General features: G+C 41.3%; 1 long non-coding RNA gene across 2 annotated transcripts; it reads left to right on the top strand.

Annotated features, from left to right (window-relative positions):
- The first annotated feature begins 1,822 nt into the window (after positions 1–1,822).
- LOC120096622 (uncharacterized) lies at positions 1,823–27,611 on the top strand. 2 transcript variants are annotated; one of them, XR_010057532.1, is made up of 4 exons: positions 1,823–2,281; positions 7,838–9,290; positions 11,130–11,302; positions 27,481–27,611. It is a non-coding gene; the product is annotated as an uncharacterized LOC120096622 (long non-coding RNA). The 2 variants fall into 2 exon arrangements; XR_005493295.2 differs by having other exon boundaries at positions 1,824–2,281; positions 7,838–9,457.

Below are 27,611 nucleotides of genomic sequence, written 5' to 3'. Positions count from 1 at the left end.
GGCGGTTGGGTCTCTCTCTCCTTTGGTTTACTTTTAAACTACAGTGTTCAACATTAGAAGAAAACATTAAGAAAATCAAGAAGCACTTGCACCATCCATTGCAATATTGTGTTGTGTTTACATACGTGGTAACAGCAGACAGTAGCCCCAGCTGTCACCTCTCACTAGGCAGTACCCTATCCATTACCACTGTGATAACAGTGGTGAGAATTCACAGACTGGTGAGAATTTTACCAAAATGATGTCCTTGAAGAGATCCTGTTCGTTGTACGGAATACGTGACATCACATCATCTCAGCTCTTTCCATTCTGTAGCTCACAATGCCTACTTGATAACTTAGTGCCTAGCTTACCACTTGGCTAAATGCTAGAATTGGGATTGGCAAGAGATGTGGTCACATTGAGGCAGCAGACAGTAGCACCACTCCATGGACTTGAACTGTCTACAGAGAGAAGAGAGGCAAGAGCACTGAACACCTACATTCTTCTCTGCTTCCAGACTTGGGGTGCAGTGTGACTAGCTGCCTCACTCTCCTGCCTTCCCTGATGTGATGACTACCTTCAAGCTATGAACTAAAATAAATCATTTCTCCCACCAGCAAGAAGAGTAGCCGACGTACACAGCATTGCTAAAGCAGAGCTTATCTCCTTCCCATAAGTCTCCTTAAGTTCCTAAGGAGAGCTTTCCAGATGTGTTCCCTTCCTGCCCTTTCAATCCCTTCTCCCCATATAAAAGTAGTTGTACTTTCCAAGCTACTTGATATCACATGCCTCTACTTTATTAAAAACCATACTCTCTCTCCCCTGAGTCTTTCTCTTGGGTCCTAGACTCTCTCTACCTCACAGAGAACTTTTTACCCCATGCTTCAAAACTTATCTGCTGCATGGCTTTCATTCGGAAGTCTTATTTAAGCTGGGTCTGGTTCCCCTCTGCTGTTTCCCAGAAGTGCTGCTACAGAACGCACGGTTTTGTAGATAATTGGCTTCTATTCTCATCTGGATTGTGAATTTTCAGAAGAGAAGGGTTATGGGTCGATCTCTGTACCCCCATGCATCACAGGTGGATAGGCTTTGGCTTCTTAAGAGTTGAAAATACCCTGCAGAACTATGGAAAAGAAGCAAGCAGATAGTATGGGGGGGGGATTGACAAGGGCCATGTGTGAATATTCATGACCCCCAACTATTGATCTTGTTTCAGGCTTGCTTTTGTGGGGTTTAAGTGAAGGAGGGTTCCGAAGTAGGTAGCTTGAGTGGTTCTCTGTTGTGATAGATTAGGTTATATAATCGTTTTTCTATAGCACATGTCTCTTCCCTTAATGTATCTGATTTTTAATCATTTTACATACCCAATTATGCATAGGTATATGGTGGTCAAGGGGAGATTTCTCCTAAAATGTTGTACGCCCAAAAACCAATTTAGGCTAGATCAGCTCTTCTATTCTTCATAACTGGAAATGTTGGGAATACACTGGAATAGAGACTGTCTAAATTTTATTGTTCCAGGAATGAGGAAGCATATACTGTTGTTTAGAGGTAGGAGTATGCAGCCCTATGCACATTGTAATTGAGAGGATTCTGAGACTGGTAAGGGCATTCTTTGGAGAGGGATGTATGCACATAGTGCCTGTAGTTGGAGGACCTGGGCTGTCAAGTACATTATTGCCAAGGAGTGTGTGGATAACCTCAAACCCAACTGGGGCCCCAAGAAGACTGTCTCCGATACTTGCCTGCCTCACAAGGATTAGCAAAGTGCTTATGCATAATAAGTGCTAAGGAACTACTGGACTGCCTCTCTCTCTCTCTCTCTCTCTCTCTCTCTCTCTCTCTCTCTCTATCTCTATCTCTCTCTCTCTCTCTCTCCCTCTGGTTGTTGTTTTGGCTTATTTTGTCTTTTCTATTAAGACACTTAGTTTTGCTATGTTAAACTGCAAGGCTCGCCTCAAACTCCTGGGTTAGAGAATTTTCCTGCCTCAACTTTGCAATTGCTGCTGTGGTGATTTGCATAGGTGTGGCCCCCAGAGACTCTTGTGTTTGAATGTTTGACCCATAGAGAGTGACACTTCTAGGAGGTGTGGCTTTATTGGAGTAGGTGTGGCCTTATTGGAAGAAGTGTGTCACTTGGAGCCAGGCATTGAATTCTCATAAGTGCTCAAGCTACATCCAGTGACCCAATGTTCCTTCTGCTGACTTGGATCAAGTTGTAGGGCTCCTCCAGCACCATGTCTGCCTGCACGCTGCCATGTTTCCCACCGTGATGATAATGGACTAAACCTTTGAAACTGTAAGCCGGCCCTAAATAAATATTTTCTTTTATAAGAATTTCTGTGGTTATGGGGTCTCTTCATAGCAATGAAACCTGTGGAGATGGTATAATATCCCCTCATTTAAAATTGTTCAGTGGAAAACTTTTAATGTTTGGAGTTCTCTCTCTCTCTCTCTCTCTCTCTCTCTCTCTCTCTCTCTCTCTTTGTGTGTGTGTGTATTTGGAGGTCCAAGGACAAGTTGGTTTTCACCTTTCATCACATGGGTCCTAGGGATCAAACTCAGGTTCTCGGGCTTGGGAAGAATGCTTACTTCTTAGACCCTTCAGGTTGTTTGGCTTTTTATTTTTAGTGATGGTGAAACCATATGAATTTTATGTGCCTAAGCCTGACTTCTCCTCTTACCTCCACATTCCTGTCTGTCCTTCCTTCACAATATCACATGATGCTTATCAGGCTCAGCACAGGTAAACTTCCTAAGCAGGGGTCTGGAATTCTTTGGCCTGCCACTCTTTTCCTCAGGGTTCTGTCACCCACCCATCTGCCCACAGCACAAACATCAGAAGCATCCTTGATTTCTCTTTTTATTATATTCTACAATGTTTTAGTTCCAGTGTTTATTGCTGTGAAGAGACACACGGTCACAGAAACTCTTAGAAAATAAAGCGTTTAATTGTGGCTTGCTTATCATTCAGACATGTAGCCCTTTGTCATGGCAGGAAGCGTGGCAGCATGTAGGCAGACATGGTGCTGGAGAGTACGGAGAGCTCTGTATCAGATCCAGAAGCAGCAGGTGAGAGAGACACTGGGCCTGGCGTGAGCATTTGAAATTCCAAAGCTCACCCCAGAGGCATACTTCCTCCAACAAGGCTGCATCTACTCTAACAAGGGCACACTTCCTAAAACCCTTGTCAAGAAGCGCCACTCCCTATGAACAAGCATTCAAATATATGAGCCTCTGGGGACTTTCTTATTTAAACCATCACACACATCAAACTGAGTAAAAGTTCCCTAAAAACTTCATCTTATCATGTATTTGAAACCTGGCCATTTTCTATCTTTCTCTGTCAATTCATATTTAGCTAAGTCATTGTCTGTTCTCACTAGATTCCTAGATGTTTTTTCTCTGACTGTTACATATCTACCTCACCCATCCCTGGACAGTCCCCACCCAGAGTTCAAGTCCCTTACAAAACTCACCACAGCCTTCAGAACTTGGTCTTTGGCAGTTTTTCTGCACATTTCCTGTCATATTCCCTTGTGGCTGAACCCAGTCTACACAGCCTAACTTTTTGCACTCACCAGAGAGGAACCTTAGTAGGGCTTCCATTGGCTGTTTTGTCTGCTCTAAACACTCACTCTTCTTCTGGAAATTTCTGTAGTCCTTGCATTATTTTCTTCCAACCTCTTTGGAGTAGTCACTCCTGGAAAAAAAGATTCCAGGCACACACATTATTATCATTATTGGTGGATAATCCCAATGGCCAACTTGATGAGATTTAGAATCTTCTGGGAGACCTACCTCTGGGTGTGGCTGTGGGGATTATTTGTATTAGATTCACCGAGGTGGGAAGACACTCTCTGCGGGGTTGGGATACCATTCTCTGGGGTCGGACTCTGGACTGTACAAAAGAGGGAGCCTGAGCGGAGCCCAAGTGTTTATTGCTCTCTGCTTTCTGACTGTGGATGCAAAGACCAGAAGCCTCATGCTCCTGCCGCTGTGATTTCCTGCCCTGATGGACTGTACTCTTGAACTGTGAGCCCTTGAACTATATGCCCAAATAAACTCCTTCTCCTTTAAGTTGCTTTTTACAGGAATATTTTTATCACAGCAACTGGAGATGTAATTATGACACTATGCAAATAAATTTCTGAATGAATCCTTGCTCACATCCTATGATTTGGTTTCCCTTTACTGCACGAGTCTTAACATTTGAATGCATTCATCAGTCATCTCTTCTCCTTAGTATAAAAACTCCCTGAGGATCAAGATTTTGTTCATCATGGTCTCCCCACCCATCACAGTGGCAGCACCTGGAATAGCTCCTGAACTACAGTAAATCTTTTTGAATATTTGCTAAGTGAGTAAATTATTCTCAGTACTAAAGGTGATGATTCACTCTTGACTCCACACTTAAGCCTCTTATGTGGAGTCACCAAACCCTCTGGAGTCAGCCTTGTGTTTATTCAATTAACATTTACCAAGTGCAAACTGTCTTACAGTGTGTTTATCACTGGGCTGCTTACTTTCTATAAGTGCTGTGCTCAACCAGATAAGTGATACAGCATGAACTCTGAAAGCTATAAGGCACCACACAGATGTCATTTGCCTCCCAGCACAGTGACACTAATTAAGGTTGTTTCTATGCTCAGTTCCAATGGGAGCCTCCAACTAATCTTCATGCTTCCAGAATCTCTCTAGATAATAAATTCTGTACTCTGATGTACATTTAATCTTCTTAACGCATTGCAGCAATTATGTTCCCTTCCTTTTACAAAAACATTGACTGCCTTCCAAGTTCTGACCAAATAGTCCACAAACTTGGCTTGCATCTAAGACCCTCTACAGCCTGGCTGCCTCTTCCTTGCTTCCATTGTTCCCATCCAATTTCCCATCAAACACATGGCCCACTTAGCTTTCCCAGCTTGGCCCACTTGACTTCCCCCTTCTGTACTCCATGATCTTTCTATAATTGATGTTTCCTGCATCCCTTCATGTGCATGCAATGGAAAAGCTACCATCCCTGGATATCTCCAGTTTTTGATTGATTGATTGAGAAAGTGTCTCATGTAGCTAAAGCCAGCCTTGAACCATGATCCTGTCTCCATCTCCTGAGTGTTGTGACTGCAGTGAGAGTCATCTGTCCAGCTCTGAGATTTTCCACTTTGAGATGATCTTTCTGAACTCCACTTTTAAGGTATTTCTTTCCTACGGAAGAAACAGTCTTTTCCTCCCTCCTTCCTTTCCTTAGAAGAGGAAGACAGGAAAGAGGTATAAATGACACATGTGTCCTCTTTCACCATTCTGAGTTGGAGGGTAGGGCACCTCTGGCATCTGTTTGTCTTGCATTTACAATAGACCATATGGGTGTCTCTCTGGAATCCCCTGACCAACAACATATATTCATGACTGGTTTGCCATTGTGACAGGATCTTGAATCACATAGGGCATAAACCCCTAGCAGCGTAAGTGAGAGAGATTCTACACTGGTTTAGTTGAAATGACAATACCCACTCTCTAAATGTGTGGATGGCTCCAATCTATGAGCTGGGGTCCTGTACCGAATGACAATGAGAAAGGAAGCAGAACAGGAGCTTTCCTGTGTCCATTTCCTGGTACTAGGACCAGCTGCTTCCACTGGCCACCAGGACTTCCCTGCCACCCAGCAGAGAAGGGGCTGCACGAGAGTACTCTAACACCATGCTCCTTTTCTGTGTTTAGCTTTGTACTGAACACAGAAACAGTTGGTAATTGTTCCTATTTTGCTAGTTCGATTCCTTCATTCTTGCCTCCTTTCTACAACTAGAATGTAAGGCATCTGAGGAGGGGGCCTTCTTGCCTCCTTGTTTTTCACAGAGGTGCCAGAGTCTAGCATCTTGCGGGTGCTTAGTGAATACCTGGAAATAGTGAACAAGCTATTCTAATAAGAGTTTGTTGTTTGTAAGTGTAAAGAGAGGCCATGGTCAGGGGCCATGCACTGGATATGAGGGTTGTTAGCCTGGGAGAAGCACACTGTGGAAATTACAGCACATGGTTATCAGATTTAGAAAAGGGCGTTAAACAGCATTCACTTCTCATCTGGCACAGAGTGTCTCAGAGGTTCCTGAAAATCTAATGTCGAGTGTTCCGATAGTTGAGTGACTATGGATTTACCATAAACCACTGAATTGCATGAGTGGATGAAATATATCATATGTGGATAATATAATAAAATACAGATAAAGAGTAAAAAATAGTCTAAAATAAGCATTTCAGGAGAAAAAAATTACTGCAGAGTACCATTCCGATGATGCCCAACTTCAGTTGTCAACATGATATACCTTGTAGGAGGGAACCCCAACTGAGAAATTGCCTCCATCAGATTGGCCTGTGGGCATGTCTGTGAAAACATTTTCTGGATTGCTAACTGATACAGGAGGGTCCAGCCTACTGTGGATAATACCATCCCTGGGAAGACAGGTCTAAGCTATATAAAAAAGGTACCCGAGAGTGACCCTGGAAGCCAACTAGTAAGCAGCATTTCTGCATGGTTTCTGCTTCAGGTCCTGATTGGATTTCTGCCCTGACTTCTTTCAGTGATAGATTCTGACCTGAAAGTGTAAGTCAAATAAATTCTTTCTTCCCCTAAATTGCTTTTGATCAGAAGGCTTTATCACAGAAACAGAGAAAATAAACTAGAATAATTCTTCAACCACTCATATTCCCATATTCGAACTATTTATTTAAATTTTAACTCTATTTACTTATTTATTTATGGTATGTGTTAGAGAGAGCATGTCATGGCACGGGTGTGGAGCTCGCGGGGGGCAACTTTTCAACTTTTGGGAGTCGTTTCTCTCTTTCTACCATGAGAGACCCAAGGATTGAGCTTGAGTTGTCAAGGTCGGTGACAAGTACCATTTCTTGACAAGCTGTTTGGCCAGCCCTCAAAACATATTTATTACTGCCTTATGAGTTAGGTAGGAGCAGTGAGGATCAGGGACACAATAAGGAATACATAGTCCCTGACCTCAAACCTTCATGCCTACCTATCTCCACTGAACAAGAACAGAGAATAGTGAAGCAGAGGTAAGAACCAGGGCAAGTTTCCAGCCAACTCAGAAATAGTCCCAGAAAGGCCAAGTCTCAGTATTTAAACATTAAACACAATCTGCCAAGAGAACACAGAAAACATCCCCGTAGGTATCAGAGTCCCCTTCCTTTAAAGAGGAGAATTACCAAAGAGAAATCGGAGCACAGTTCCCGTCAATCAGTGGGTTTCCAGTGTGGGTTTCTGACATGGGAGATGTAAGACACCAATGCCAAGAGCCCAAAGAACATTTTTCCATTTAGAAATTGCAGCCGGCCAGCTATCCAACACTGTGCCAAAACCTGCTTCTGGCTCTAGAGAATGTGGACAATGGGGCAAGCACTGGGAATGCAGGAGTTAGAAAAGGTGGATTAAACACTCTTGCCCTGCTCCTACCAGCTCTGACCTCACCTCCTCCAGTACTATCATTCCTTGCCCTATCTGTTGGAGACAAAAGCCCATATCTCATGGTATTATAGATGGAATCAGCCACTGCAAAGTCATCTATCATCGAGGACACATACTAATGTTAGCCAATAACCATTATTGTTAAACCTGGCTATGTATCATCTAAGGTACAATATTGTCGTGGGGGAATAAATAGTGCATGTGTCTACATGTGTAAGAGTTATACATGCTTGTGTCTCCTTCACAGCTCATATTGAAAGATAATCCCCATTCAATGACATTAAAAGTGGTTCGTCAGTGGTAGGTGATCAGCCCCCTTTCCTAATACAAGGCCTGGGTTAAAAAGAGTCATTTTCCTGCCATTCTGTTTTTTCATAGGAGGACAGAACATCTGCTTCTTCTGGAGGATGTAGATGGCTGCCCTCAAAGACACTGCTTCACTGTCACCTTGGCCTTGACTGTCCTGCCGTCCTGCCCTCCAGACCTCCAGAAGTGTGATACATAACTGTGCACTGCTGATAAATTACCCAGATTGTAGTATTTTGTTATAGAATCACAAATAGGCTGGAGCAGACACACACACACACACACACACACACACACACACACACACACACACACACGGTAAAGGGGAAGAGAGGGGACTTAAACATTGTAGGATTTAAGAAGTAATTATTGATAGGTACAAGGTATATCTTACTATAAAACATGTCTGCCTCTTATTTTACTAGCAATTTTCCACAAGATATATTATGAAGAGTCGATGTTGTAAGAATGACCCAGACTGTCTAGATCAGTATTTATGGTGTCAGTCTTTAGCTATTGGTGATACCCAGTGCTGACCAAACAGGACGGATGGATACTGGCAGTAACAATACATCTCTCTTTAGTTAGAAATTGTTTGTAGGTCTTGGAGGGATCCTGGGTGGATTAGTTTTTATCCTACTTTTCTTTCCTTTCCTTTCCTTTCCTTTCCTTTTCTTTTCTTTTCTTTTCTTTTCTTTTCTTTTCTTTTCTTTTCTTTTCCTTCCTTCCTTCCTCCCTTCCCTTCCCTCCTCCTCTTTTCTCTCTCTCTCTCTCTCTCTCTCTCTCTCTCTCTCTCTCTCTCTCTCTCTCTCTCTCTCTCTGTCACACAAGTGATCATGGTTTTATAAGAAAGCAGGCTGGGCAAGCCAGTAAGTAGCATCTGCCCTTGGCCTCTACTTTAGCTCCTGCTCCCGACTTCAGAGTCTCTGACTTCTCTACTGTCTGGAAGTTAAGATAAACCTTTTCCTCCTCAGGTTGCTTTTGGCCATGGTCTGTCACAACAATAGACTCAAACTAAGGCAGATTCCTATTCAGAGAAGAGCCGAGGCAGACAAGTGCAAATGGAGGAATTTAAATAACTCTAGCAACTATTTCACAACAGATAGAGCACATTAAATGGGCTACCTATATTGTTTCTTAGTGTCTGGAGACACCTCCCCACAACACAAGAGCCTATATAACCAGAGATACAAGGAGAGAGAGAGAGAGAGAGAGAGAGAGAGAGAGAGAGAGAGAGAGAGAGAGGAGAAGAGAATATATATTATATATCCATATATATATATCCATATCTATCTATCTATCTATCTATCTATCTATCTATCTATCTATCTATCTATCTATCTATCTATCTATCCTCTTGCCAATGCCCCTTAAACACAATTATAAGGAACAGTTTGCCAGAAAGTATGGACCTGCCAAGGAACTGGATCATAGAAAAGACCCCAGCAACTCAGAATGGAGAGAATGTGGCCAGTGTGACGTCATGAATCTATAACAGGCACGGGCTGTTTTTGGCAGTGTGTGGGTGAGTTGCCAATTGCATCAGCTTCTCTATTATTGCTCTTGACAATACACAATTAGTCATCTCGATTCCATCAGACCGCACAGCATTCTCAAATCCACTTTGTAGTCATTACGCTATGTTACAAGCCCTGTACTGTGGAAATAACTCACTGAAAGATCCATCAGTGGGTAAGTTTCAGGATAAACTAGTTCCTGGTCATGACTTCTGATGGCTAATCTTGGTTGTCATCTTGACATACCCGGGAAGAAGAAATGTAAAGTGGAAGACTTGCCTCTGTTACCTTGGCCTGTGGGCATGTCTGTGGGAGTGTTCTCTTCATTAATGACTGATGTGGGGGCGGGCCCAGGCCACTGTGAGCGGCACCATTCCTAGGCAAGGTGGGCCTGGCTGTGTAGAAAAGCTAGCAGGGAGTGCCTAGGAGCAATCTGGTAAGCGGTATCCCATGATGCTCTGTTTCAGTTCCTGCCTCCAGTTCTTGCTTGAGACCCTCCCCTGGCTTCCCTCAATAGTTGACTGTAACCTGAAAACTGAAATAAACCCTTTCTTCCCCGAGCTGCTTTTGATCAAAATGTTTTATCATAGTGACAGAGAAGCAAACCAGAACAAGAATAAATTAATTCTTGTTTACTAGTAAGCCTAAAAACGACTGATAATAAATTGAGTAATAAATTGGTAAGCTTAACTTACCACTGCGTAACTCTTTTAGGTTTCTTGATGATCTATCATAAAGAACCTGGGAGCCTGTATAGATCAAGAAGTTTAGACATGATAGCTAGTAAAAAGAAATGAAGGAGAGATTGCATAAATGTATGCCCTTTCCAAGGGAAAGAAGACTAAATAGACAGTAGGAATTGATTAGTATGAATAGTGTCTATGATCCATTTCCTGGGTAGTATAAGTGAACACCTTTCCATTAAGTCTGTGTCCTAGTACATTTTATGCTACTATAACAGAATACCTTGGGCTGGGTAATTTAAAAGAGCAGAAATGTATTGGCTCATATTTCTGGAGATTGAGTAGCCTTCGATGACAGTGCTAGCTTCTAGCAAGGACTTTTGTGCCACACCAGTGGCAAAGCTCAGCCTTGTGAGACAGTTTATGCTGACATGGATCTGTCCAAGAAACTACAGCCAGCCCTCATGGTTTAGGTTCCTTTCATTACACATCACTTCCCAACTCAGTCACATTAGGGATTACATTTCCAGTACTCAGATTCTGGGAGTACACATTCAAACAGCAGCAGTGCATTACAGAGAGTTCTCCAGGAAAACAGCATCATAGATCTATAGATATCAATGTCTATGATTACAGATATCATATCCCTGCCTGCATGCCTGCCTGCCTGTTTAATCAGTCATTGATCTATTTAGTTTCTTTTGTGGAATGCCTATGACGGATTAGTAGCCACAACTGTGTAGGCCAAATACAGTATAGTCTACCAGATTGGAAGCCAATGTTCAAAGGCCATCTGCTGGCACAATTCTGTTCAGATCAGACTGATCTCCAGCCGAGTGGGTGAGGTTCAGTCATGTTACAGACGGCAACTACTGTATCCATACTCTATTAATACAAATATTAATCTCGTCCAGAAAGCCGCTTCATGGAAACATAATGGGATAATGTTTGATGGAACATTTGGGCACAGTGGCCAGATGGACACTTTGTTAACCATTGCAGAAAGTCATGTGAAACATATGGTAGTGGTTGTTGATGCTGTTATTTATATCTGAGAGAAAGTGGCTAAGATAACCAAATAACTGAGGGTACAAACTCAATCATCTCCCTCCTTCCCTCCCTCTCTCCCTCCCTCCCACCTCCCTCCCACCTCCCTCCCTCCAGAATGTTCAAGTGCCTATATGTAAAGGAAGAAGGCAGAATCAGGCCTTTCATATGAGACTCAGTGAACTGCAGAGTGACCAGGACCACCATAGGTTGTCGTCGTCTTCTGACCAAAGCTGATCCAGAGCAGTCCCAGCCTCTCTCTTCTGTCACATTTCCCAGGTCTCCATAAGGTCTGCTACACTTTTCTCTCATTTCTCTGCAGCCCCAGTTTTGCCTAGTCTGACTCACCTATCAGTATGAAGAGATACATAGCTTCGTATCTGTAGCTTTATCCCCCAGACTTCTGCATGTGCACTCGTTCTTTATTCCTATTGTGCGGGGTTCATTTCTGGACCTTCCCAAGGTCAGCCTCCCTGTTGTACACTTAGTTCAATCTTTCTATCTTTTCATCTCTGTAGAAGTCATGCTGTTGGAATTAAGAATATTTGAGCAGTTAGACATTGCAGTCTCTATGTCTGCTGTGTTATGTTCATGCCTGATAAGTTTGATTATTGCTATAATTTTTGCAAGTCAGGCAAAGTTTAAAAAAAGAAACGTGTGTGTGTGTGTGTGTGTGTGTGTAAAATCTCACACTGGCACATTTGCACACTTAAAGTAGCCATGATGTCGGAAAGAAAGCAAGTGCACAAACTGCAGATTGTTTATTGATTAAAAACGATTAAAGGGTGAAGTTGGTCATAAGACAGATATCTCTGTGTCTGTATTAACATCCGTATACGTGAAGCACGGCAGTCCAGGGCAACCAGAAGCAAGCACACAGTCATCTTGTATCGAAGGCACATGGTAGAGAGCATCCACACCATGAGACAATGAGATTTTCCTTTGGCGTCCTCTGGTCCCTCTGCTAGGCCTACTGACTTGTGCAGTTTTACTATTATAGTTTTGTAAGAGACTCTTGCTTATGTAACAAGCAGCACGATTATGACACCGCTCTGATTCCATCACTTAAACATTCTCCCTCGCCGCTTTGCATTTAATGTCTCCAATCTGCAATCTCGGGAATCTACAGCTCTACTTCCTCCTGCCGTTGACTAAGACTGAACGTTCCGCTGTGAAGTCACCTTGTTTATTTGAATGTTTTCAAGTGGACCTGAGATTTTATTCCTGGCTTCCTTCCCTCGATATAGTAATTTTGAGATTCATCCACCACTGTGTTTCATACACTAGGAATTTGTTGCCTAACTTGGTAGTCCTTGTACCAGCCAATTCTAACAACAAAAACAACCAAGAACACATCAGGGACTCTTTACACTTATATACACTGTACATTTACGTGTGCGTACCCATTGTAAGAAAAATGTATACCACAAACCACTTGTCTAACAACACAGTTGATTGTTATGTATAACATTCTATGAATGTTCAGGCATATAAACTTATTTTAATTTCTTTTTATTGTATCTGTGCTGAAGAGTGAGATGGAGTCTAAATTCATGAGAAACTGCTGAGCTGATCTCCATAGCAATATTGCTTTGCAGCTTCACCACTGTGTAATATTGCAAGCCTATTTAATTTTATCCATTCTATTAGATGTAGAGTTACGTTTTATTTTATTGACATTTTGCCAATTAGTTGCCTGTTCGTATATTTTTACTGTAAGGTCTTTCAATCTTTGGCCACATTTTAAATGTGTACTTACCACTTTGCTGTTGAGTTACAGAAGTCTTCTTGTGTTTTGAAGAAAAAAAAAGTCAGCTACATATGTTGAGAATTTTTTTCAAGTTTGTAGATCATCTGTTTTTGGTGTGCATGGGCATGTGTGTGATGTACCTGCATGTGTGCATGTATGTTCACATATTTATGGTCTCATGTGTGTGTGTGCATGGTTGTGTGTACATATGCATATATAAGCCAGTGGTGAAGTAGGGTGTTCTGTCTATCTGACATATTAAGGCAAAGTCTCTCACTTGAAACCAGAACTCACCCATTTGGTTAGTTTAGCCAACCAGCTTGCGGTGGGATCCAGTCCTTACCTCCCTAGTTATGAGGTTACATACGGTTGTCTCACTCACCCAGTGCTTATGTGGGTGGTGCCGATCCAAACTCTGGTTCTCACAAGTGTGAGGCAAGCAGTTTACCTCGCTGAGCCAAAACCCATGTTGGCTTGTCTAAATATATATATAATATTTTATATAATGTATATATATATTATATATAAAATATATATATTATGATATATATCATAAAATAGATATAATATATATTTTATGATGTCTTTAAAGAACAAGTATTACATTTTGATGAAAGTCACACAAGTCCATTTTTGTTTCATAGTGTATCTTTTGTGTTCTAACCTGAGAAATCTTTGACTAGCTTCAAGGCTATAAGAACCCTTGTAATGCTTTCTTAGAAAAAAAAAACATTAAAGACTCTTTTTATAGAAAGCTTAAAAACTGTTGACATGTTTTGTAGTTACAGTCTTGTCTTTCGGTCTCACAAAGTAGGAGCTACTTTTATTGTATGTTATGAACTAAAAATGCAGGTAAGATGGCTGGAGAGATGGCTCAGCAGTTAAGAACACTGACTGTTCTTCCAGAGGTCCTGAGTTCAAATCCCAGCAACCACATGGTGGCTCACAACCATCTGTAATGGGATCTGATGCTCTCTTCTGGTGCATCTGAAGACAGCTACAGTGTACTTATATATAGTAAATAAATAAATCTTTTTTTTAAATGCAGGTAAAAAATAGCTATTTCCAAAATCTTGGCATTTTCTTTTTCCAGCAAAGTTCATGAACCATATATGTTTTTATCTTTGTCTAAACTCCCTACTCTCCTACCTTGATGCCTCTGTCTTTGCAGCCATATCACATTGTCTTGGTTGTGGGTAGCTTTAAAGTATGTTTAAAAATCAAGATAAATAGAAAATAATAGTTATTAGTGGCAGATACTAAATATCAAGAAAATCATACAACTTTGGTTGTTTTTTTTAATTTGGGTTTTGGATATTTTGTGAATCTTTACATGTTCTGTCTGTTGAATCTCTTGTGTTTTGTGAATCTTTACAAAACTCCTGCTGGGATTCTGATTAAATAGAGTTAACATCTTCCACAGAATTACTTTCTGCAGTGGGCAAATGGCATTCTCTTTAATTTGTTTTTTGCCTCTTTAATTTGTTTTTGAATGAAGCAGTTTTAATTTAAGCATGGACAGTTTTTTTTTAAATAAACATACATCTTCAAGCAAAATATAATAGATCCACTCCCTTGTTGTAAAGTGACAACGTAAATTTGCTACCCATGACTTTTTCTTAGCTACTTGGGTAAGATTCCCCTCTAGCTAAAATCTTGGTTTTTCGTATGGAAATAAAGGGATGCTGTAATCCCAGCACTCAGGAAATGAAGACAGGAGGATCAGGAACTCAAGGTCATCCTTGGCTACAGAAAGAATTCAAGAGATGGCTCAGTGGTTAGGGGAAGGGGGATGGGGGCTTATGGACAGGAGACAGGAAAAGGAGTAACATTTGAAATGTAAGTGAAGAAATATATCTAAAAAAAAAAAGAAAAAAAGAAAAAGAAAAAGAGCATCATCTCTACTTCCCGAGGACCTGGATTCAATTCCCAGCACCCACATGGTAGATCACAGCCATATGCAACTCCAGTTCCAGGGGATCTGAAACCTTCACACAGACGGACAGACAGACATGCAGGCAAAATACCAATGCATAGAAATACAAATAAATACATTTTTAAAAAGGAATTCAAGGCCAACTGTGATACACGAGACTTTATCTCAGACCCCCCCGACCCCCACGCACAAGACTAATTTTCTTTTCAAGTGAAACCAAAAAAAGGCTGAATCTCCTTTGTGTTCATCACCTCCGACAGGTTGCTATTGTTGGAGCTTTGGACTGCTGAGATGGTCAGCGTCCTTATACGCTGTCGCATGCTGCCATCTAGTGATAGTCATGGGCTTGGTGGGAAGGAGAGCTATGCTGCCTTGGGAGTCTGTGTCTGAATTATGCTAAAATCTGAGTCCTTCAAATAAAGTGTAAAAACACAGATATATGTAAGAGTTTCTGGGCAACAGAAGACATAAGACATATAGTATATGTATTCTTAGTGTTATCAGCACATAGAAAGCTCTGTTTTTAGATTTTTGAAAAATTCTAATGCACGTTAGGTTTTAAAGGTGTTGCTCCATTTTCAAGCTTGTTACCATTCTGTTCTCTGAAGAGGTGGACATTCAGAAAAACAGGGGACATTTTCTGGAAAAATAGTCATTATTTATTCTTTTCCCCCAGGTCCTCAGTGAGGATTTACTGCTATCCATATCATCTCTGGCTACCCACATTCTCCCCATCTCGGTGTGTCTAATTCTGGAGGTTTATTTAATTTCTCAGCAATGTCTGTAGGGTTTGAAATTCCCACTCATGAAAAGTAGAGTCGCAAGCAGGGCAGGTCATGGATTCCTGGCATTCCTCAGCTAGGCATGACTCCAGAATTAAAAAAGGTATACTTCCTTCACATCATAGAAGCAACACGCACACACACATACACACACTCACACACACAAACACACATAGATACACACAAAACCACACCACACACACATACACATACACACTCACACACACACACACATAGATACACACAAAACCACACTCACACACACACATAGATACACACAAAACCACACACCACACACACACACACTCACACACACATAGATACACACAAAACCACACCACACACACATAGATACACACAAAACCACACACCACACACACACACACACACACACACCTAACCAGGCCTTGTGGTGGTCTCTATTTCAGAGTTGAGATTAAGCTCAAGTGTCTTTGTGGTTGTAGAGGCCCCAGGCATTAGACTATGTCCTTATCCTGGTTAGGAGAGCTTGAGAAGGATGAACTGGGGGTGGACAGGAGCTGCAATTCATCAGGAGAGAATGCAGTGAATGAGATCTCTCAGGAGCACCTAGAGTGGTCCATAGCCAATGAAGACATGTCCATCAACAAAGCCTTGTCAGTGAGAGAAGGTGATGTATTTGGCCAGAGTGTGTAGGCAAGGATTAAAATTATAGGTCAGAATCTACACTTTCTCCCTTCACATAAATTGAGATGCCCAACTCATGGGCCTAGCCACCCACCTGGATTCTAGAAACAAGTGATTTTCCAGGCAAGCCTTCATTAGTAACTTTTACACTATGGCAACAAAGCATGACTTAAGAAAGTTGAGAAAGAAAGGTCTTGCTTTGGCTTACTGTTTTGGGGATCATTTTTTTGTGTCTGGGAAGGCATGGTGACGTGAGCTAGAGGCTGGCTGGTCACATTGCATTTGCACTCTATGAACTGGAGTTAGGATTGTGCAATAAGACCTTAAGGCCTCCCTCCTAGTGACCCATTACTTCTAGAAAGGGTCCATCTTCTAAAGGTTCCAGAACTTTCTCAGTGTCCTCAGCTGGAGGACAAGTGTCCAAACATGAGACCTATAGAGGATATTCAACATTCAAATCAGAACTAAGCCCTGTGAGCCAGAACCATGATAGCAATTTTCCTGTCAGCCTAATTATTACCGTTAGCAATGAATTATTAGTATCAGTCAAACATTAGCTCTTTATAGCAGTACAAGCAATGTTGGGTGTGAAAGGAGTTACTATGTAAAATTAATAAGAAACTAAAATAGCTCTGGGTTTGTACTGGTATCTAGTACTTGTGTAAACAAACACTTAAAGAATTTCAAGGAGACATTGAAACATTCTTTTCAAAAATGATAAATTTTAACGAAGTGAATATTTTAAAGAAATTAGAAAATGTGTTTTTTTACCATAATATTTTTATTATTGAGAACTTTATATAATGTATTTGGTCATACTTATTTGGTCATTATTCCTTACCTCACTCTTCTCTTTATCCCCTCTGGACACACCCCCTTCTCCATTTTAATAATTTACAGTAGGCATAATGGAATTCTGATTTACTTTTTAGAGAAAAAATCAATGTCTTAGAGAAAAGACAATGAGCACAGAACAGGTGGGAGCAATAGTCTGAAAACAAACACACTGTTGACCAAGTTGTCTGACAAACTAAATTGAGATGCTAAAAAGAATCTCCCTAGTTTCACAACTTAAGAAATTAATAGCTTTAATTACCAATGTATATCCCAAGAGGATATTAAAATGAAATTTAAGAAGTATCACGCTGAGTAACACCACAAATAATTGCTAATAGAATTCAGCTATCACAATACTTTTTAAATTCATGATCTTAATACAAAAACATCTAAAATTCCAAAACTTTTCTTAAAAAGACTGGTGGAGTAAGCTTAAAATAAGAGAAGGCAGTGATAAAAAGCAGAACTGAACTAAAGAGGAAACAAAAAAGAAACAAACGTTAAAACAAACCTTTGTGAAGACCAATAAAAGCTTCTAGCAGTGGTTATTAGTATTACTAATAATGGCAAGTGAGAATTAGTAGTAGTAGGATAAAAGGAATCCCAGCAGCAGAGATGAAGAATACTATTTAGAGATATCATGAAATATTCTGCATCCATAAATTTGGAAGCAGTTTGTTAAGTTTCCGTAAACATGTAGAGAACAAAATGATTTATGAGAACATAGGAAAAAATCTAAAAAAGTCCTATGAGCATGAAAGAAGTGGAATCCCAGCATGCTAGTTACCATATAGCACTTTCTCCTAATCAAAACCCTCTATCCTAGAAGGAGATTCTTAAAACTCAAAAAGGGAGGCTCATCAGAAACAGTCCCCATTCACCAGATACCCAGGGTGGTTTCCACATAAGGCTAGAGCTAGCTTTCATTCCTTAGGGGAAATGCCTGGGTTTGGATAGCCAATAAAGCGAGTTGTTTTGAAGTCAGAGAAAGGGGAATTTGTTGGAGGGACACTGAGTGGATGGATGATTGAATGGAGAAGCTGATGAAAACTTGGCTTAAAAAAGGATGGGGAAAATCAGTACAGAAATGGTCCAGGCTGTGCTCCTGCTGTGGTCAACTCCTGTAGGGGTTGAATTCGAATGTCCTGTTTGCCCTGAGGCTGCACAGAAGGCAGAGGAGGAGGCAGGTTCTGGTGGAAGGAGCTCCTGGGAATTCTACCTAGAGGGGAGAAGGAGAGGAAAGTTGGCAGTGTATGGGAAGAGCCACCAGTCTACTTGTGGTGTGGCAGAATGGGGAGGGGTATGAACAGGGAAAAGGAAAGAAAAAGAAGGACACTGACTTGCTCGATGCTAAAGCAGATCAAGTAGGTGGTGATGGAGATTCAAGCTGGGGTAAGGGAGGAGAATGAGGAGGGAAGTGGGACCAAAGAGGAAACGCGTCAGCGATGTCCTTTCTCTTGGCTCCCCTCTATCTCTTAGGTTTTTAGCATTATTTCATGCTCAGGGTCATTTGGGCTGCTCTGGGAATCAAAGGTGTCTATTTCCAATCTGTCTTCAACCACTGACTCTGCTCTCAAGACCTAAATCGTATCTTTATATCATTTAGTTTCCATCATTTTCTTTTTTTTAGGAAGATTTTTTTATTCATGTATTTTATGTAAACGAATGCTCTGTCTTCATGCACACCAGAAAAGATCATCAGACCCCATTACGAATGGTTGCAAGTCACCATATGGTTGCTAAGAATTGAACTCAGGGGCCCAGCACACAGGAAGCAGAGGCAGGTGGATCTTTGTGAGTTCAAGGCCAGCCTGGTCTACAAAAAGGGTTCCAGGACAACCAGGGACCTCTGAAAAAGCAGTCAAGTGCTCTTAACCACTGAGCTATCTCTCCAACTCCCTTGTTCTCAGTATTTTTAATCTAAATCATTTTATTTCTGATAGAGATTGAGGCAAGTATGGTTTTTAATTTATAATGGGAGCGTAATTTCAGAAGCAGACCATTCTTTTTGACTCTAAGCAAAACCAAATCTCATATTAGCTTGAATTCATTATCATGTTCATATGATTTACTCTTTGAAAATGGACTAATCATAATTAAAATTGTGATTTTTTTCTGCTCTAGAATGACCAGATATTGCATCTATTACATTATTAAAATCATTTGCATGGTAATTATGGCTTAGCTGTACTGGTAATTGGCATTGTTTGCTTTCTGGTAATGTTGTACAGTGGTTGTTCATTAACCACCAGGAAACTCTGCCAGATGACAGCGTTGAGAAAGTAGGGTATGCACTCTATTAAATGTATTTTCATTGTAGTTCCTAAACCTATGGTCCACTTCATTTATCAACTTCTTCTGATGTGTGCATTTCTAAACCATCGATGGATCATAAAACTGATCCAAATACCAATTGCATCTTGCCTAGGGAAATTGTATTTAAAAATGTGAGAGGTGATGGCTCAGTGGATAAAGGGCTCTTGGGCAAGTGTGATGAGAGTGTGAGTCTGGATGCCTACCTCTCACTTCAATTCCAAGTGGGTGTATGGATAGTTTTATGTCAAGTTGGCACAAGCAAGCATCATCAAGAGGAGGGAGCCTCAGTTGAGAAAATACTTGTATCAGATCAGGCTGTAGGCAAGACTCTAGGGCATTTTCTTAATTAGTGATTAATGCGGGAGGATCCACCCTATTGTGGGTGGTACCCCTGGGCTGTTGGTTCTGGGTTGCATAAGAAAGCTGACTGAACAAGTGTCTTAGGGTTTCTGTTGTTGAAATGAAAAAAAAAATCATGATCAAAAAGCAAGCGAGGAGCCAAAAGGTTTATTCAATTTACACTTCCATACATGACTGTTCATCACCAAAGGAAGTCAGGACAGGAACTCAAGCAGGGCAAAAATCTGGAGGCTGGAGCTGATGCAGAGGCCAAGGAGGAGTGCTGCTTACTGATTTGCCTTACATGGCTTGTTCAGCCTGCTTTCTTATAGAACCCAGGACCACCAGGCCAGGGATGACCCCACTTACAATGGGCTGGGTCCTCCCCATTAATCACTAATCAAGAAAATGCCTTATATGAGGCTCCTTCTTGTCTGATGACTCTAGCTTGTGTCACGTTGACATAAAACCAACCAGTACAACTGACCCCTTGTTAACTTGACACACAAACACAGAGCTATTAAGCCATAACCTTTTTCTTATTCATCCCTCAGATCTCTTATTAAAACAGCTTTAAACATCTTAGTCTTTACAAGTTCAAACACATTAAAATTTCAGTTCCTTACCAACCCACCCACAGAACTTTTGACTCAAAAGTTCCTGTCTACAAGAAATGCAGGGACAGGTGATAGAGCAGAAACTGAAGGAATGGCCACTAATAACTGGCCCATCTTGAGACCCATCCCATGGGCAAGTACCAATTCCTGACATTATTAATGATACTGTTATATTTGCAGACCGAGTGTAGTATGATTGTCCCCAAGGGAGTCTACCCATCAGCTTACTCAGACAGATGCAGACCCACAGTCAAACAGTGGATGGAGCTTGGAGACTCTTACAGAAGAATAGGGGAAGGATTGCAGCCCCTAAGAGGTTAAAAACTCCACAATAAGATCAACAGAATCAACTTACCTGGACCCTTGGGGTTCCCATCAACCAAAGAACGTATATTGGCTAGACATAGCCTCCCTGCACATATGTAGCAGATGTGCAGCTTGGTCTTCAGGTTGGTCCCAAACAACTGAAGCGGGGGTTATCCCAAAAACTGTTGCTTGTATGTGATAGATGTTCTTCTAGCTGGGCTGCTTTGTCTGGCCTCAGTGGGGAGGATTCACCTAGCTTCACAGATACTTGATGTGCCATGGTTGGGGGATACCCAGGGGAGCACTCACTCCCTCAGAGGAGAAGGGGAGGTGGGATGGGCACAGCATTGTGGGAGAGGGTGACCAGGAGTGGGGCAATGAGCAGAATGTAAAGTGAATAAGTAAAATAATGATTAATAATAATTTCAGCCCCTTTAATATAGCCAATCTCTCTCTTTTTTTAAGATTATTTTTATATATCTGAGTAGACTGTTGCTGTCTTCAGACACACCAGAAGAGGGCATCAGATACCATTTCAGATGACTGTGATCCACCATTCGATTGCTGGGAATTGAACTTAGGACCTCTGGAAAAGCATTCAGTGCTCTGAATGACTGAGTCATCTCTCCAGCCCTGCCAATCTCTTTAAAATTTCAAAGTCTCTCAACTGTGGGCATGAGTAAATTAATAATAATAAAAAAACAAATCAAATACTTTCTTATTTTAAGAAGGAAAATCAGGCACAGTCAAAGCAAAACCAAACTCCAACTGTCCAATGTTGGGGATCTACTTACAATCTAGACTCCTCTAAAGGGCTTGGGTCACTTCTCCATCTCCACCCTGTGCACTACACCAGCTCATCATCTAGGCTCCACCTGCAGGCTGCACTGCGCTGTTGCTGCTGCTCTTGGCGGTCATCCTGTGGTACTGGCATCTCTTCATGCTGCCAAGACTCAAGTTCTCTGCATGACCCTTCAATCCTGGGTATTCCACTGCCACTGAGGCTGCGCCTTTACCAGTTTCCTCCCCTGACCTCTCCCAGAGTCATGCCTTAGCTACTCTCCATGATGCCTTTATAGCTTCAAAACTGGTATCAACTGGGTGACTCTTAAACTACTAAGTTCGACTTCTAGGACAGCTTGTATGTGCTGACCCTGAGGAAACATTTCTCAAATTTTACCTCAGAGATGCTAGTCTCTTCTTGATCATTGCCAATTTCTAAGCTCTAGCTAACCAGCATCAATTGTCCCAGTAATGCAACAAAGGTTTCACTTGAATGTTGCCCGTCTCTTGTTAATTATGGCTGACTCTCCTGACCTAGCTGACTAGGACAAGAGAATCTCAATTCAAAACAGCAAATGGCCCAGATAAGGGTCTTTAAACTTCCCTCTGAAACATCACAATCCTGCACCCACTGAGTTCTCAACACTCAATGGCTTTTCTAGCCCAAAGCTCCTAAGGCCTTCCACAGTCATTCCCTGGACATGGTCAGGTCTGTTATAGTAATACTCTACTATGATGACCACCTTGTCTGAGCTAGAGTTTCTATTGATGGAATAAAACACGACTGAAAAGCAAGCTGGGGACAGGAGGATTTATTTAGCTTATACTTCCCTATCTTGCTGTTCATCATCAAAGGAAGTCAAGACAAGAACTCAAGCGGGGCAGGAATCTGGAGGCAAGACCCGATGCAGAGGCCATGGAGGAGCGCTTCACATCGCTTGCTCAGTCTGCTTTCTTCTAGAACCCACGATGGCCCCACCATCCATGGGCTGGGCCCTCTGGCATTTATTGATCACTAATTAAGAAGATTCTGTACAGCTGGATCTTATGGTGGTACTTCCTCAACTGAAGCTCCATCCTGTCTGATGACTCTGACTGTGTCAAAGTTGACATAAAACCGGCCAATGAGCCAGTCCATTCCCTGTTTGAGTTCCTGTCCTGACTTTCTTTGATGATAACCAGTGATATGGAAGCATACACCAAGTAAACCCTGGCCCCTGGGAGTTGTTTTGGTTACGGTGTTTCATTACAGCAATCATAGCCTTAACTAAGACAACAGGCATAGGGCCCCGTCTGTAATTCTACCTAGAAAGCCAGAGACAGAAAGCAGGTTATGTAGACTTTGTCATCAAACTCTGGGTTCAATTGAGAGGCACTGCCTCAGTGAGTAAGGTGCAAAGCAATTAAGGAAAGAGCCCATTAATGTCGATGTCTGGTCTCCACATACATGCACACACTTGAAATCACAGCCATGCATACCTGTATGTGAATAAAAAACTTAAACAGTATAAATTACTTTCTTTGTTCTCCTCCTTACTTCCATTTCTTTTCCTCCTCCAAGGTGATAAATCTGAAAGCAATCCCAGGCTTTCAGAGAAATTGAGACACAAGTGTTTGTATTTGTAGTCTGTTGTTACGTACAACGCATACAGTATAAGGAAGTCTGTTGAGAAGAAAACCAAAGGAAACAGTTGCATACCTTTATTTTACAAGATATTTTTATCTTTGACATGCTCCAGCGCAATAAAAATATTTAGTGTTTACGATTTTCATCAGCGAGGCTGATTCAGCAAAATCAACAAATTAAAATAGGATAGTCTTGGGGTTGGAGGGTCACCTCAGCAGTTATGCACACGTGTCACTCTTGCAGAGGACCTGGGTCTAATTCTCAACACTCATGTGGTGGCTCATCTGTAACTCCAGTCCCACTGGATAGGATTTCCTATTCTGACCCTGTGGGCACCAGTCATGCCTGTAGTGCACATACAGACGTGCTGGCAAAGCTCTTATACTCGTAAGAAGTACGATAGCCTTGTTCTCTGGTGTCTTGAGTTGGTGCTTTTCATAACAAGGCTTGTAGAAATGATTTCTGCAGATGTAGTGGAAGGACATCTGAAAGGTGATTGTCTCTCAGATCTCCAAATATAAATGACACAGTTATTTTTCTACCTGAGACTCCCTGGTTTTCAACATACATCTTTCCCCATCCCAGCCGAAGCCTGATTGTCTGCCTCACTTCTCCCTGAGTTGTATGGGCACTGTAATAAGAATGATTTCTTATTCTTCCTCTTTCCTCTGTCCCAGAACTCCCAGTGACATGCCCCATTTAGAAGACGCAGGTAGTGGACCTCTGAATCACATTTTCTTTCCCCTTTAATTCAGGCCCACATCTAAGACCCAGTGATGAGAAGAATAGATTCTGGGTTATTCATGCATACAGATTTTCAGGTATTAACTTGAACACATATTACTTTAAACTGTAATGCTTAGCATAGTATTACAGTGAAGACAAGCATTGGAAAGAATAAAATAATTTTCTCTGGTTATCTGAATCTAGCAGCAAGCCAATCTATTCACTAGTGCTTTTATAGTATATTTATTTTAGTTATTTTAGACAGTGTATTTGAAGAACAAATATTGGAACAACCAAAATATAGAATTATAGTTATATTACTGGAACATTCTAATTTGCCCATGTGTCTAAAGTTGAGAATTATAGGACTTTCCTCCAGAGAAGTTGGGTATTTGATAAAGCAAGACACATAAGATCACATTTTTGAAAAAGATACTTTTTCTTTGGCACTATAACTACAGTAAACATCTTGATTCTTGAGATGTCTTTCAATACAGCATAAATAAAAGATTTTCCCGCTGACATAATGGTGTGGATGTTTTGGGGGAAATTAGTTTCAATAGAATTGAAGATGGACAGGAGGAGAGATTTGACTGGGACGGCAAATCTGGCCCAACAGTGTGTGGTGGAGAAGCTTACAGGTCCTGAGGGTGAACCTACTACTATTATTCTACTAAATGGATACAGAATCAAACTGCACCCTAGATGAACATCTCTCTACCTGTAGATTTATATAACTCACCATAGAAGAAGTTTCTTTGTGCAGTGGATACTGGCTGATGAAGAAAGTCACACTTGTTGAGGTGTCACAGAGAAGTGCTCAGCCCTAGGGAGACATCTGTATCATAGCCCCTCTTAAGGTGCAGGCCTAGCCATAATGAGACATCCGTATCAGAGACCCCCCCAAAGGTGTAGGGACTGTCACTGAAGACGTGTGTGTGTGTGTGTGTGTCTAGAGAACTGGAGCAAGCTAAAATACTGCTTTCTGGACATGCCAGGGCTGCTGCGCTCACACTGTGTACGGCCACCTTCACTGAATCAAGCCTGTCAGCATTCGAGCATGCAAGTAGGAAGTAGGAAAGGGTTCATGAGCCCTCAGCCCTAACTGAGGAGCTACAGGCTTCTGGGGAAGGAAGAGTCAGTTTTCTCGAAGGGTGTAACTCCTTGTAGGTCCACCATGCTCCAGTGGATGTCCCCACACTCAGAATTATGTGGAAAGCACAAATTGGTGTGAACAGATTATTTAAAACAAACCAAAACTCCCCAACCCCAAACAAGAGGCCATAAAATTTGGGGGGTAGGGAGGTGGAGGTAGATCTGTGAAGAGTTAAAGGGAGGATTTGGGGGTGAATTGCCATCAAAATATATTTTATGAAATTCTCAAATAATTAATAAACACATTTTAAAATATAAACATTTGTAGTAAGGGTTTTTAAATATAAAATATATCCAGAGAAATTCATCATTTTTGTGAATACTTAAATGACTGATGTTAAACCTTTTATATAAAAAAAATCTTCTGAGTGACTATCCAATGACATTTTAGAGCTCCTGTAATTCGATAGGGAAGAATATTTGATATTATCCTCGAGTGTACAGAGCACAATGTCAATATGTTTCTGCACAGATGCTGTTGCTAGAATCCTGTTTAAATATCAAACTGCCTTTCTTTCCTATGAAATTCTGTGACATTCACCATAAATCGATGTAAACATTTATTCTTTGCATCTCTAAACTATACATCCCACCATAAAGTAACTTAGAACATTTCTGAAATCTCTTATTGCACAATTGATATTGCAGTGTTGAATATCTAGGCATTTATAGTTCAAGTCTTTCTTCCCAGTACCATATTCTTATTCTTTTAATAGAACTATCAACTGGCATTCTTCCCCCACAAATGAACACATTTTGACATTGAACAAGGCATTTGAAACAGAACAAATGCACTTTAAAAAGTAAAAGTTTAAATAACCAAGGAGTCATAATTATAAAAGCTTTACATCATAAGACCTTTGAAGGCCATCAAAACACAAACCACATTACACAAAATGTCATTATCTGCATGGATTTCATCTAGATCACAAGGCCACCATCTCAAATGTGATTATTTCTATATGAATTGTAAGTGAGCATCAACAAAGCCCAATAACATTTTCAAACCCACCAGAAAAGTAAAATACAAATCATTGCTCCTAATTAAATTCTCTAGGGAGCGTACAAAAGAACAATATAGCAACTCTACTAGGTTGTGGTTTGAAAACACAATGTTCCCTTAATGCTTTAGTGTTTGAACCCTTGCTTCGCAGGTGGAGATGGGCCTTGAAGTGGGGTCTAGCTGCAGGAGGCGGGACACTGGGCATAGCTGCACCATCATGTTTCTTGGCTTAGCCCGGTTTCATGTTTTCTCTCTTTCTGACTACAGACATAATGTATCCATCTTCCCATGGTCCCATTGGAACACCTTCTCCACCTTGATGAGCTGTAGCCCTTCGAACCATGACCTGAAATTTAACCTTTTCCCTTAAGTTGTTTCTTGTTAATATTAGGTATTTGAACACAGCAGTGAGAACGTAATGCCCACACACCTCAACTCTCAATAATGCCACTCAGGCTACAGTGTACTTCTGGATCAAGTATTTTGTCAGGAGAGTGATTTCTGTGAGGAAGATTGGCAGTGTCAAGCCAGCACAACACACACATACATACACATGCTCATGCACACACAGGAGGGGGGCATAGGAGAAACTTAGCTAGAATGTGAAGAATGGAAATATTCCTTGATTTCTGATCCCTGATAGCACAGAGCCTCAGAAGTTTGCCTGAACACAGGCTTCCATGGAAATTTTCCTATCTTAATTAACTGAAGTTCGAAGCCTCACTTTGTGATAGGACCTAAACAGACTAAGTGATACAACTTCTACAAGATACAACTACTGCAATTTCAGACTACCTGTGTAATTCAAGACACAACCTTCTTCTGATGTCCTGCCTTTCTCCTCCCACTCCCTCTTTCTTGGTTCCCTTTACCTTTTGCTTTCCTGTTGAGAGTCCTCACCTCATCCTACTCAGAACCTAGGCTGATGACATCTTCTCTCCCTCGGCATTAATGACTGCTATATTTCTAAGCTACACCATTCTTCTGATCCACGTACCCAGCTGTGCTATGGTCCTCTTTATTCAGGCAAGTTCCCAACCTTAAAGAGTACTGTCTTCTTCTAAACCTGTTCCCCTTTCGATGTTCCTTACTTCTGTAACTGACTCAGTTCCCAAGGCCAAAAATATGCAATCATCTTTCCTTCTTTATCCTTCTCCGAACTTGAAAACATCAATCAAACTGAACACGGGTTTAAAAAGTAAAGGGGGTCATTCTCATTCAAACCACCATACAGATGGACATACTGACTCAAGTCTAGGACCTATGTCTCTGTCATTTACTGATGTTGGAACTGTTAATGAGAAATAACAAAAAGAGTAGACAATTAGCAAGGCTGAGGCTATTGTTGGGTAAGATACAGTTCACCAAATTCAAATGGTTCACAGAATTGAATAGAAAGATCAATTTATCTTTCTCGTGGGTCTAAAATTTATTAGATAGTTTTTAGCTTTAAAGGTTTTAAGTTTTAAGGTTTGAATAAAAATGGCCCCCATAGGTTCATAAGGAGAGGTACTATTAGGAGGGGTGACCTTGTTAAAGTGGGTGTGGCCTTGTTGGAGGAAGTATGTCACTGAGGGTGGGCTTTGAGGTCACAGAAGCTCACTGTCTCTTCCTACTGCTTGCAGATCCAGATGTAGAACTCTCAGCTCCTCCAGCACCATGTCTGCCATCACGCCACCATGCTTGCTGTCATGGTGACAATGAACTAAACCTCTGAACTGTAAGCCAGCCCCAATTAAATGTTTCCTTTATAAAA

Source organism: Rattus norvegicus, chromosome 14 (genome assembly GCF_036323735.1).
Source record: "Rattus norvegicus strain BN/NHsdMcwi chromosome 14, GRCr8, whole genome shotgun sequence".
Lineage (NCBI taxonomy): Eukaryota > Metazoa > Chordata > Mammalia > Rodentia > Muridae > Rattus > Rattus norvegicus.
Note: the sequence above shows the minus strand (reverse complement) of the source record. Positions and strands in the feature narration are given on the sequence as shown.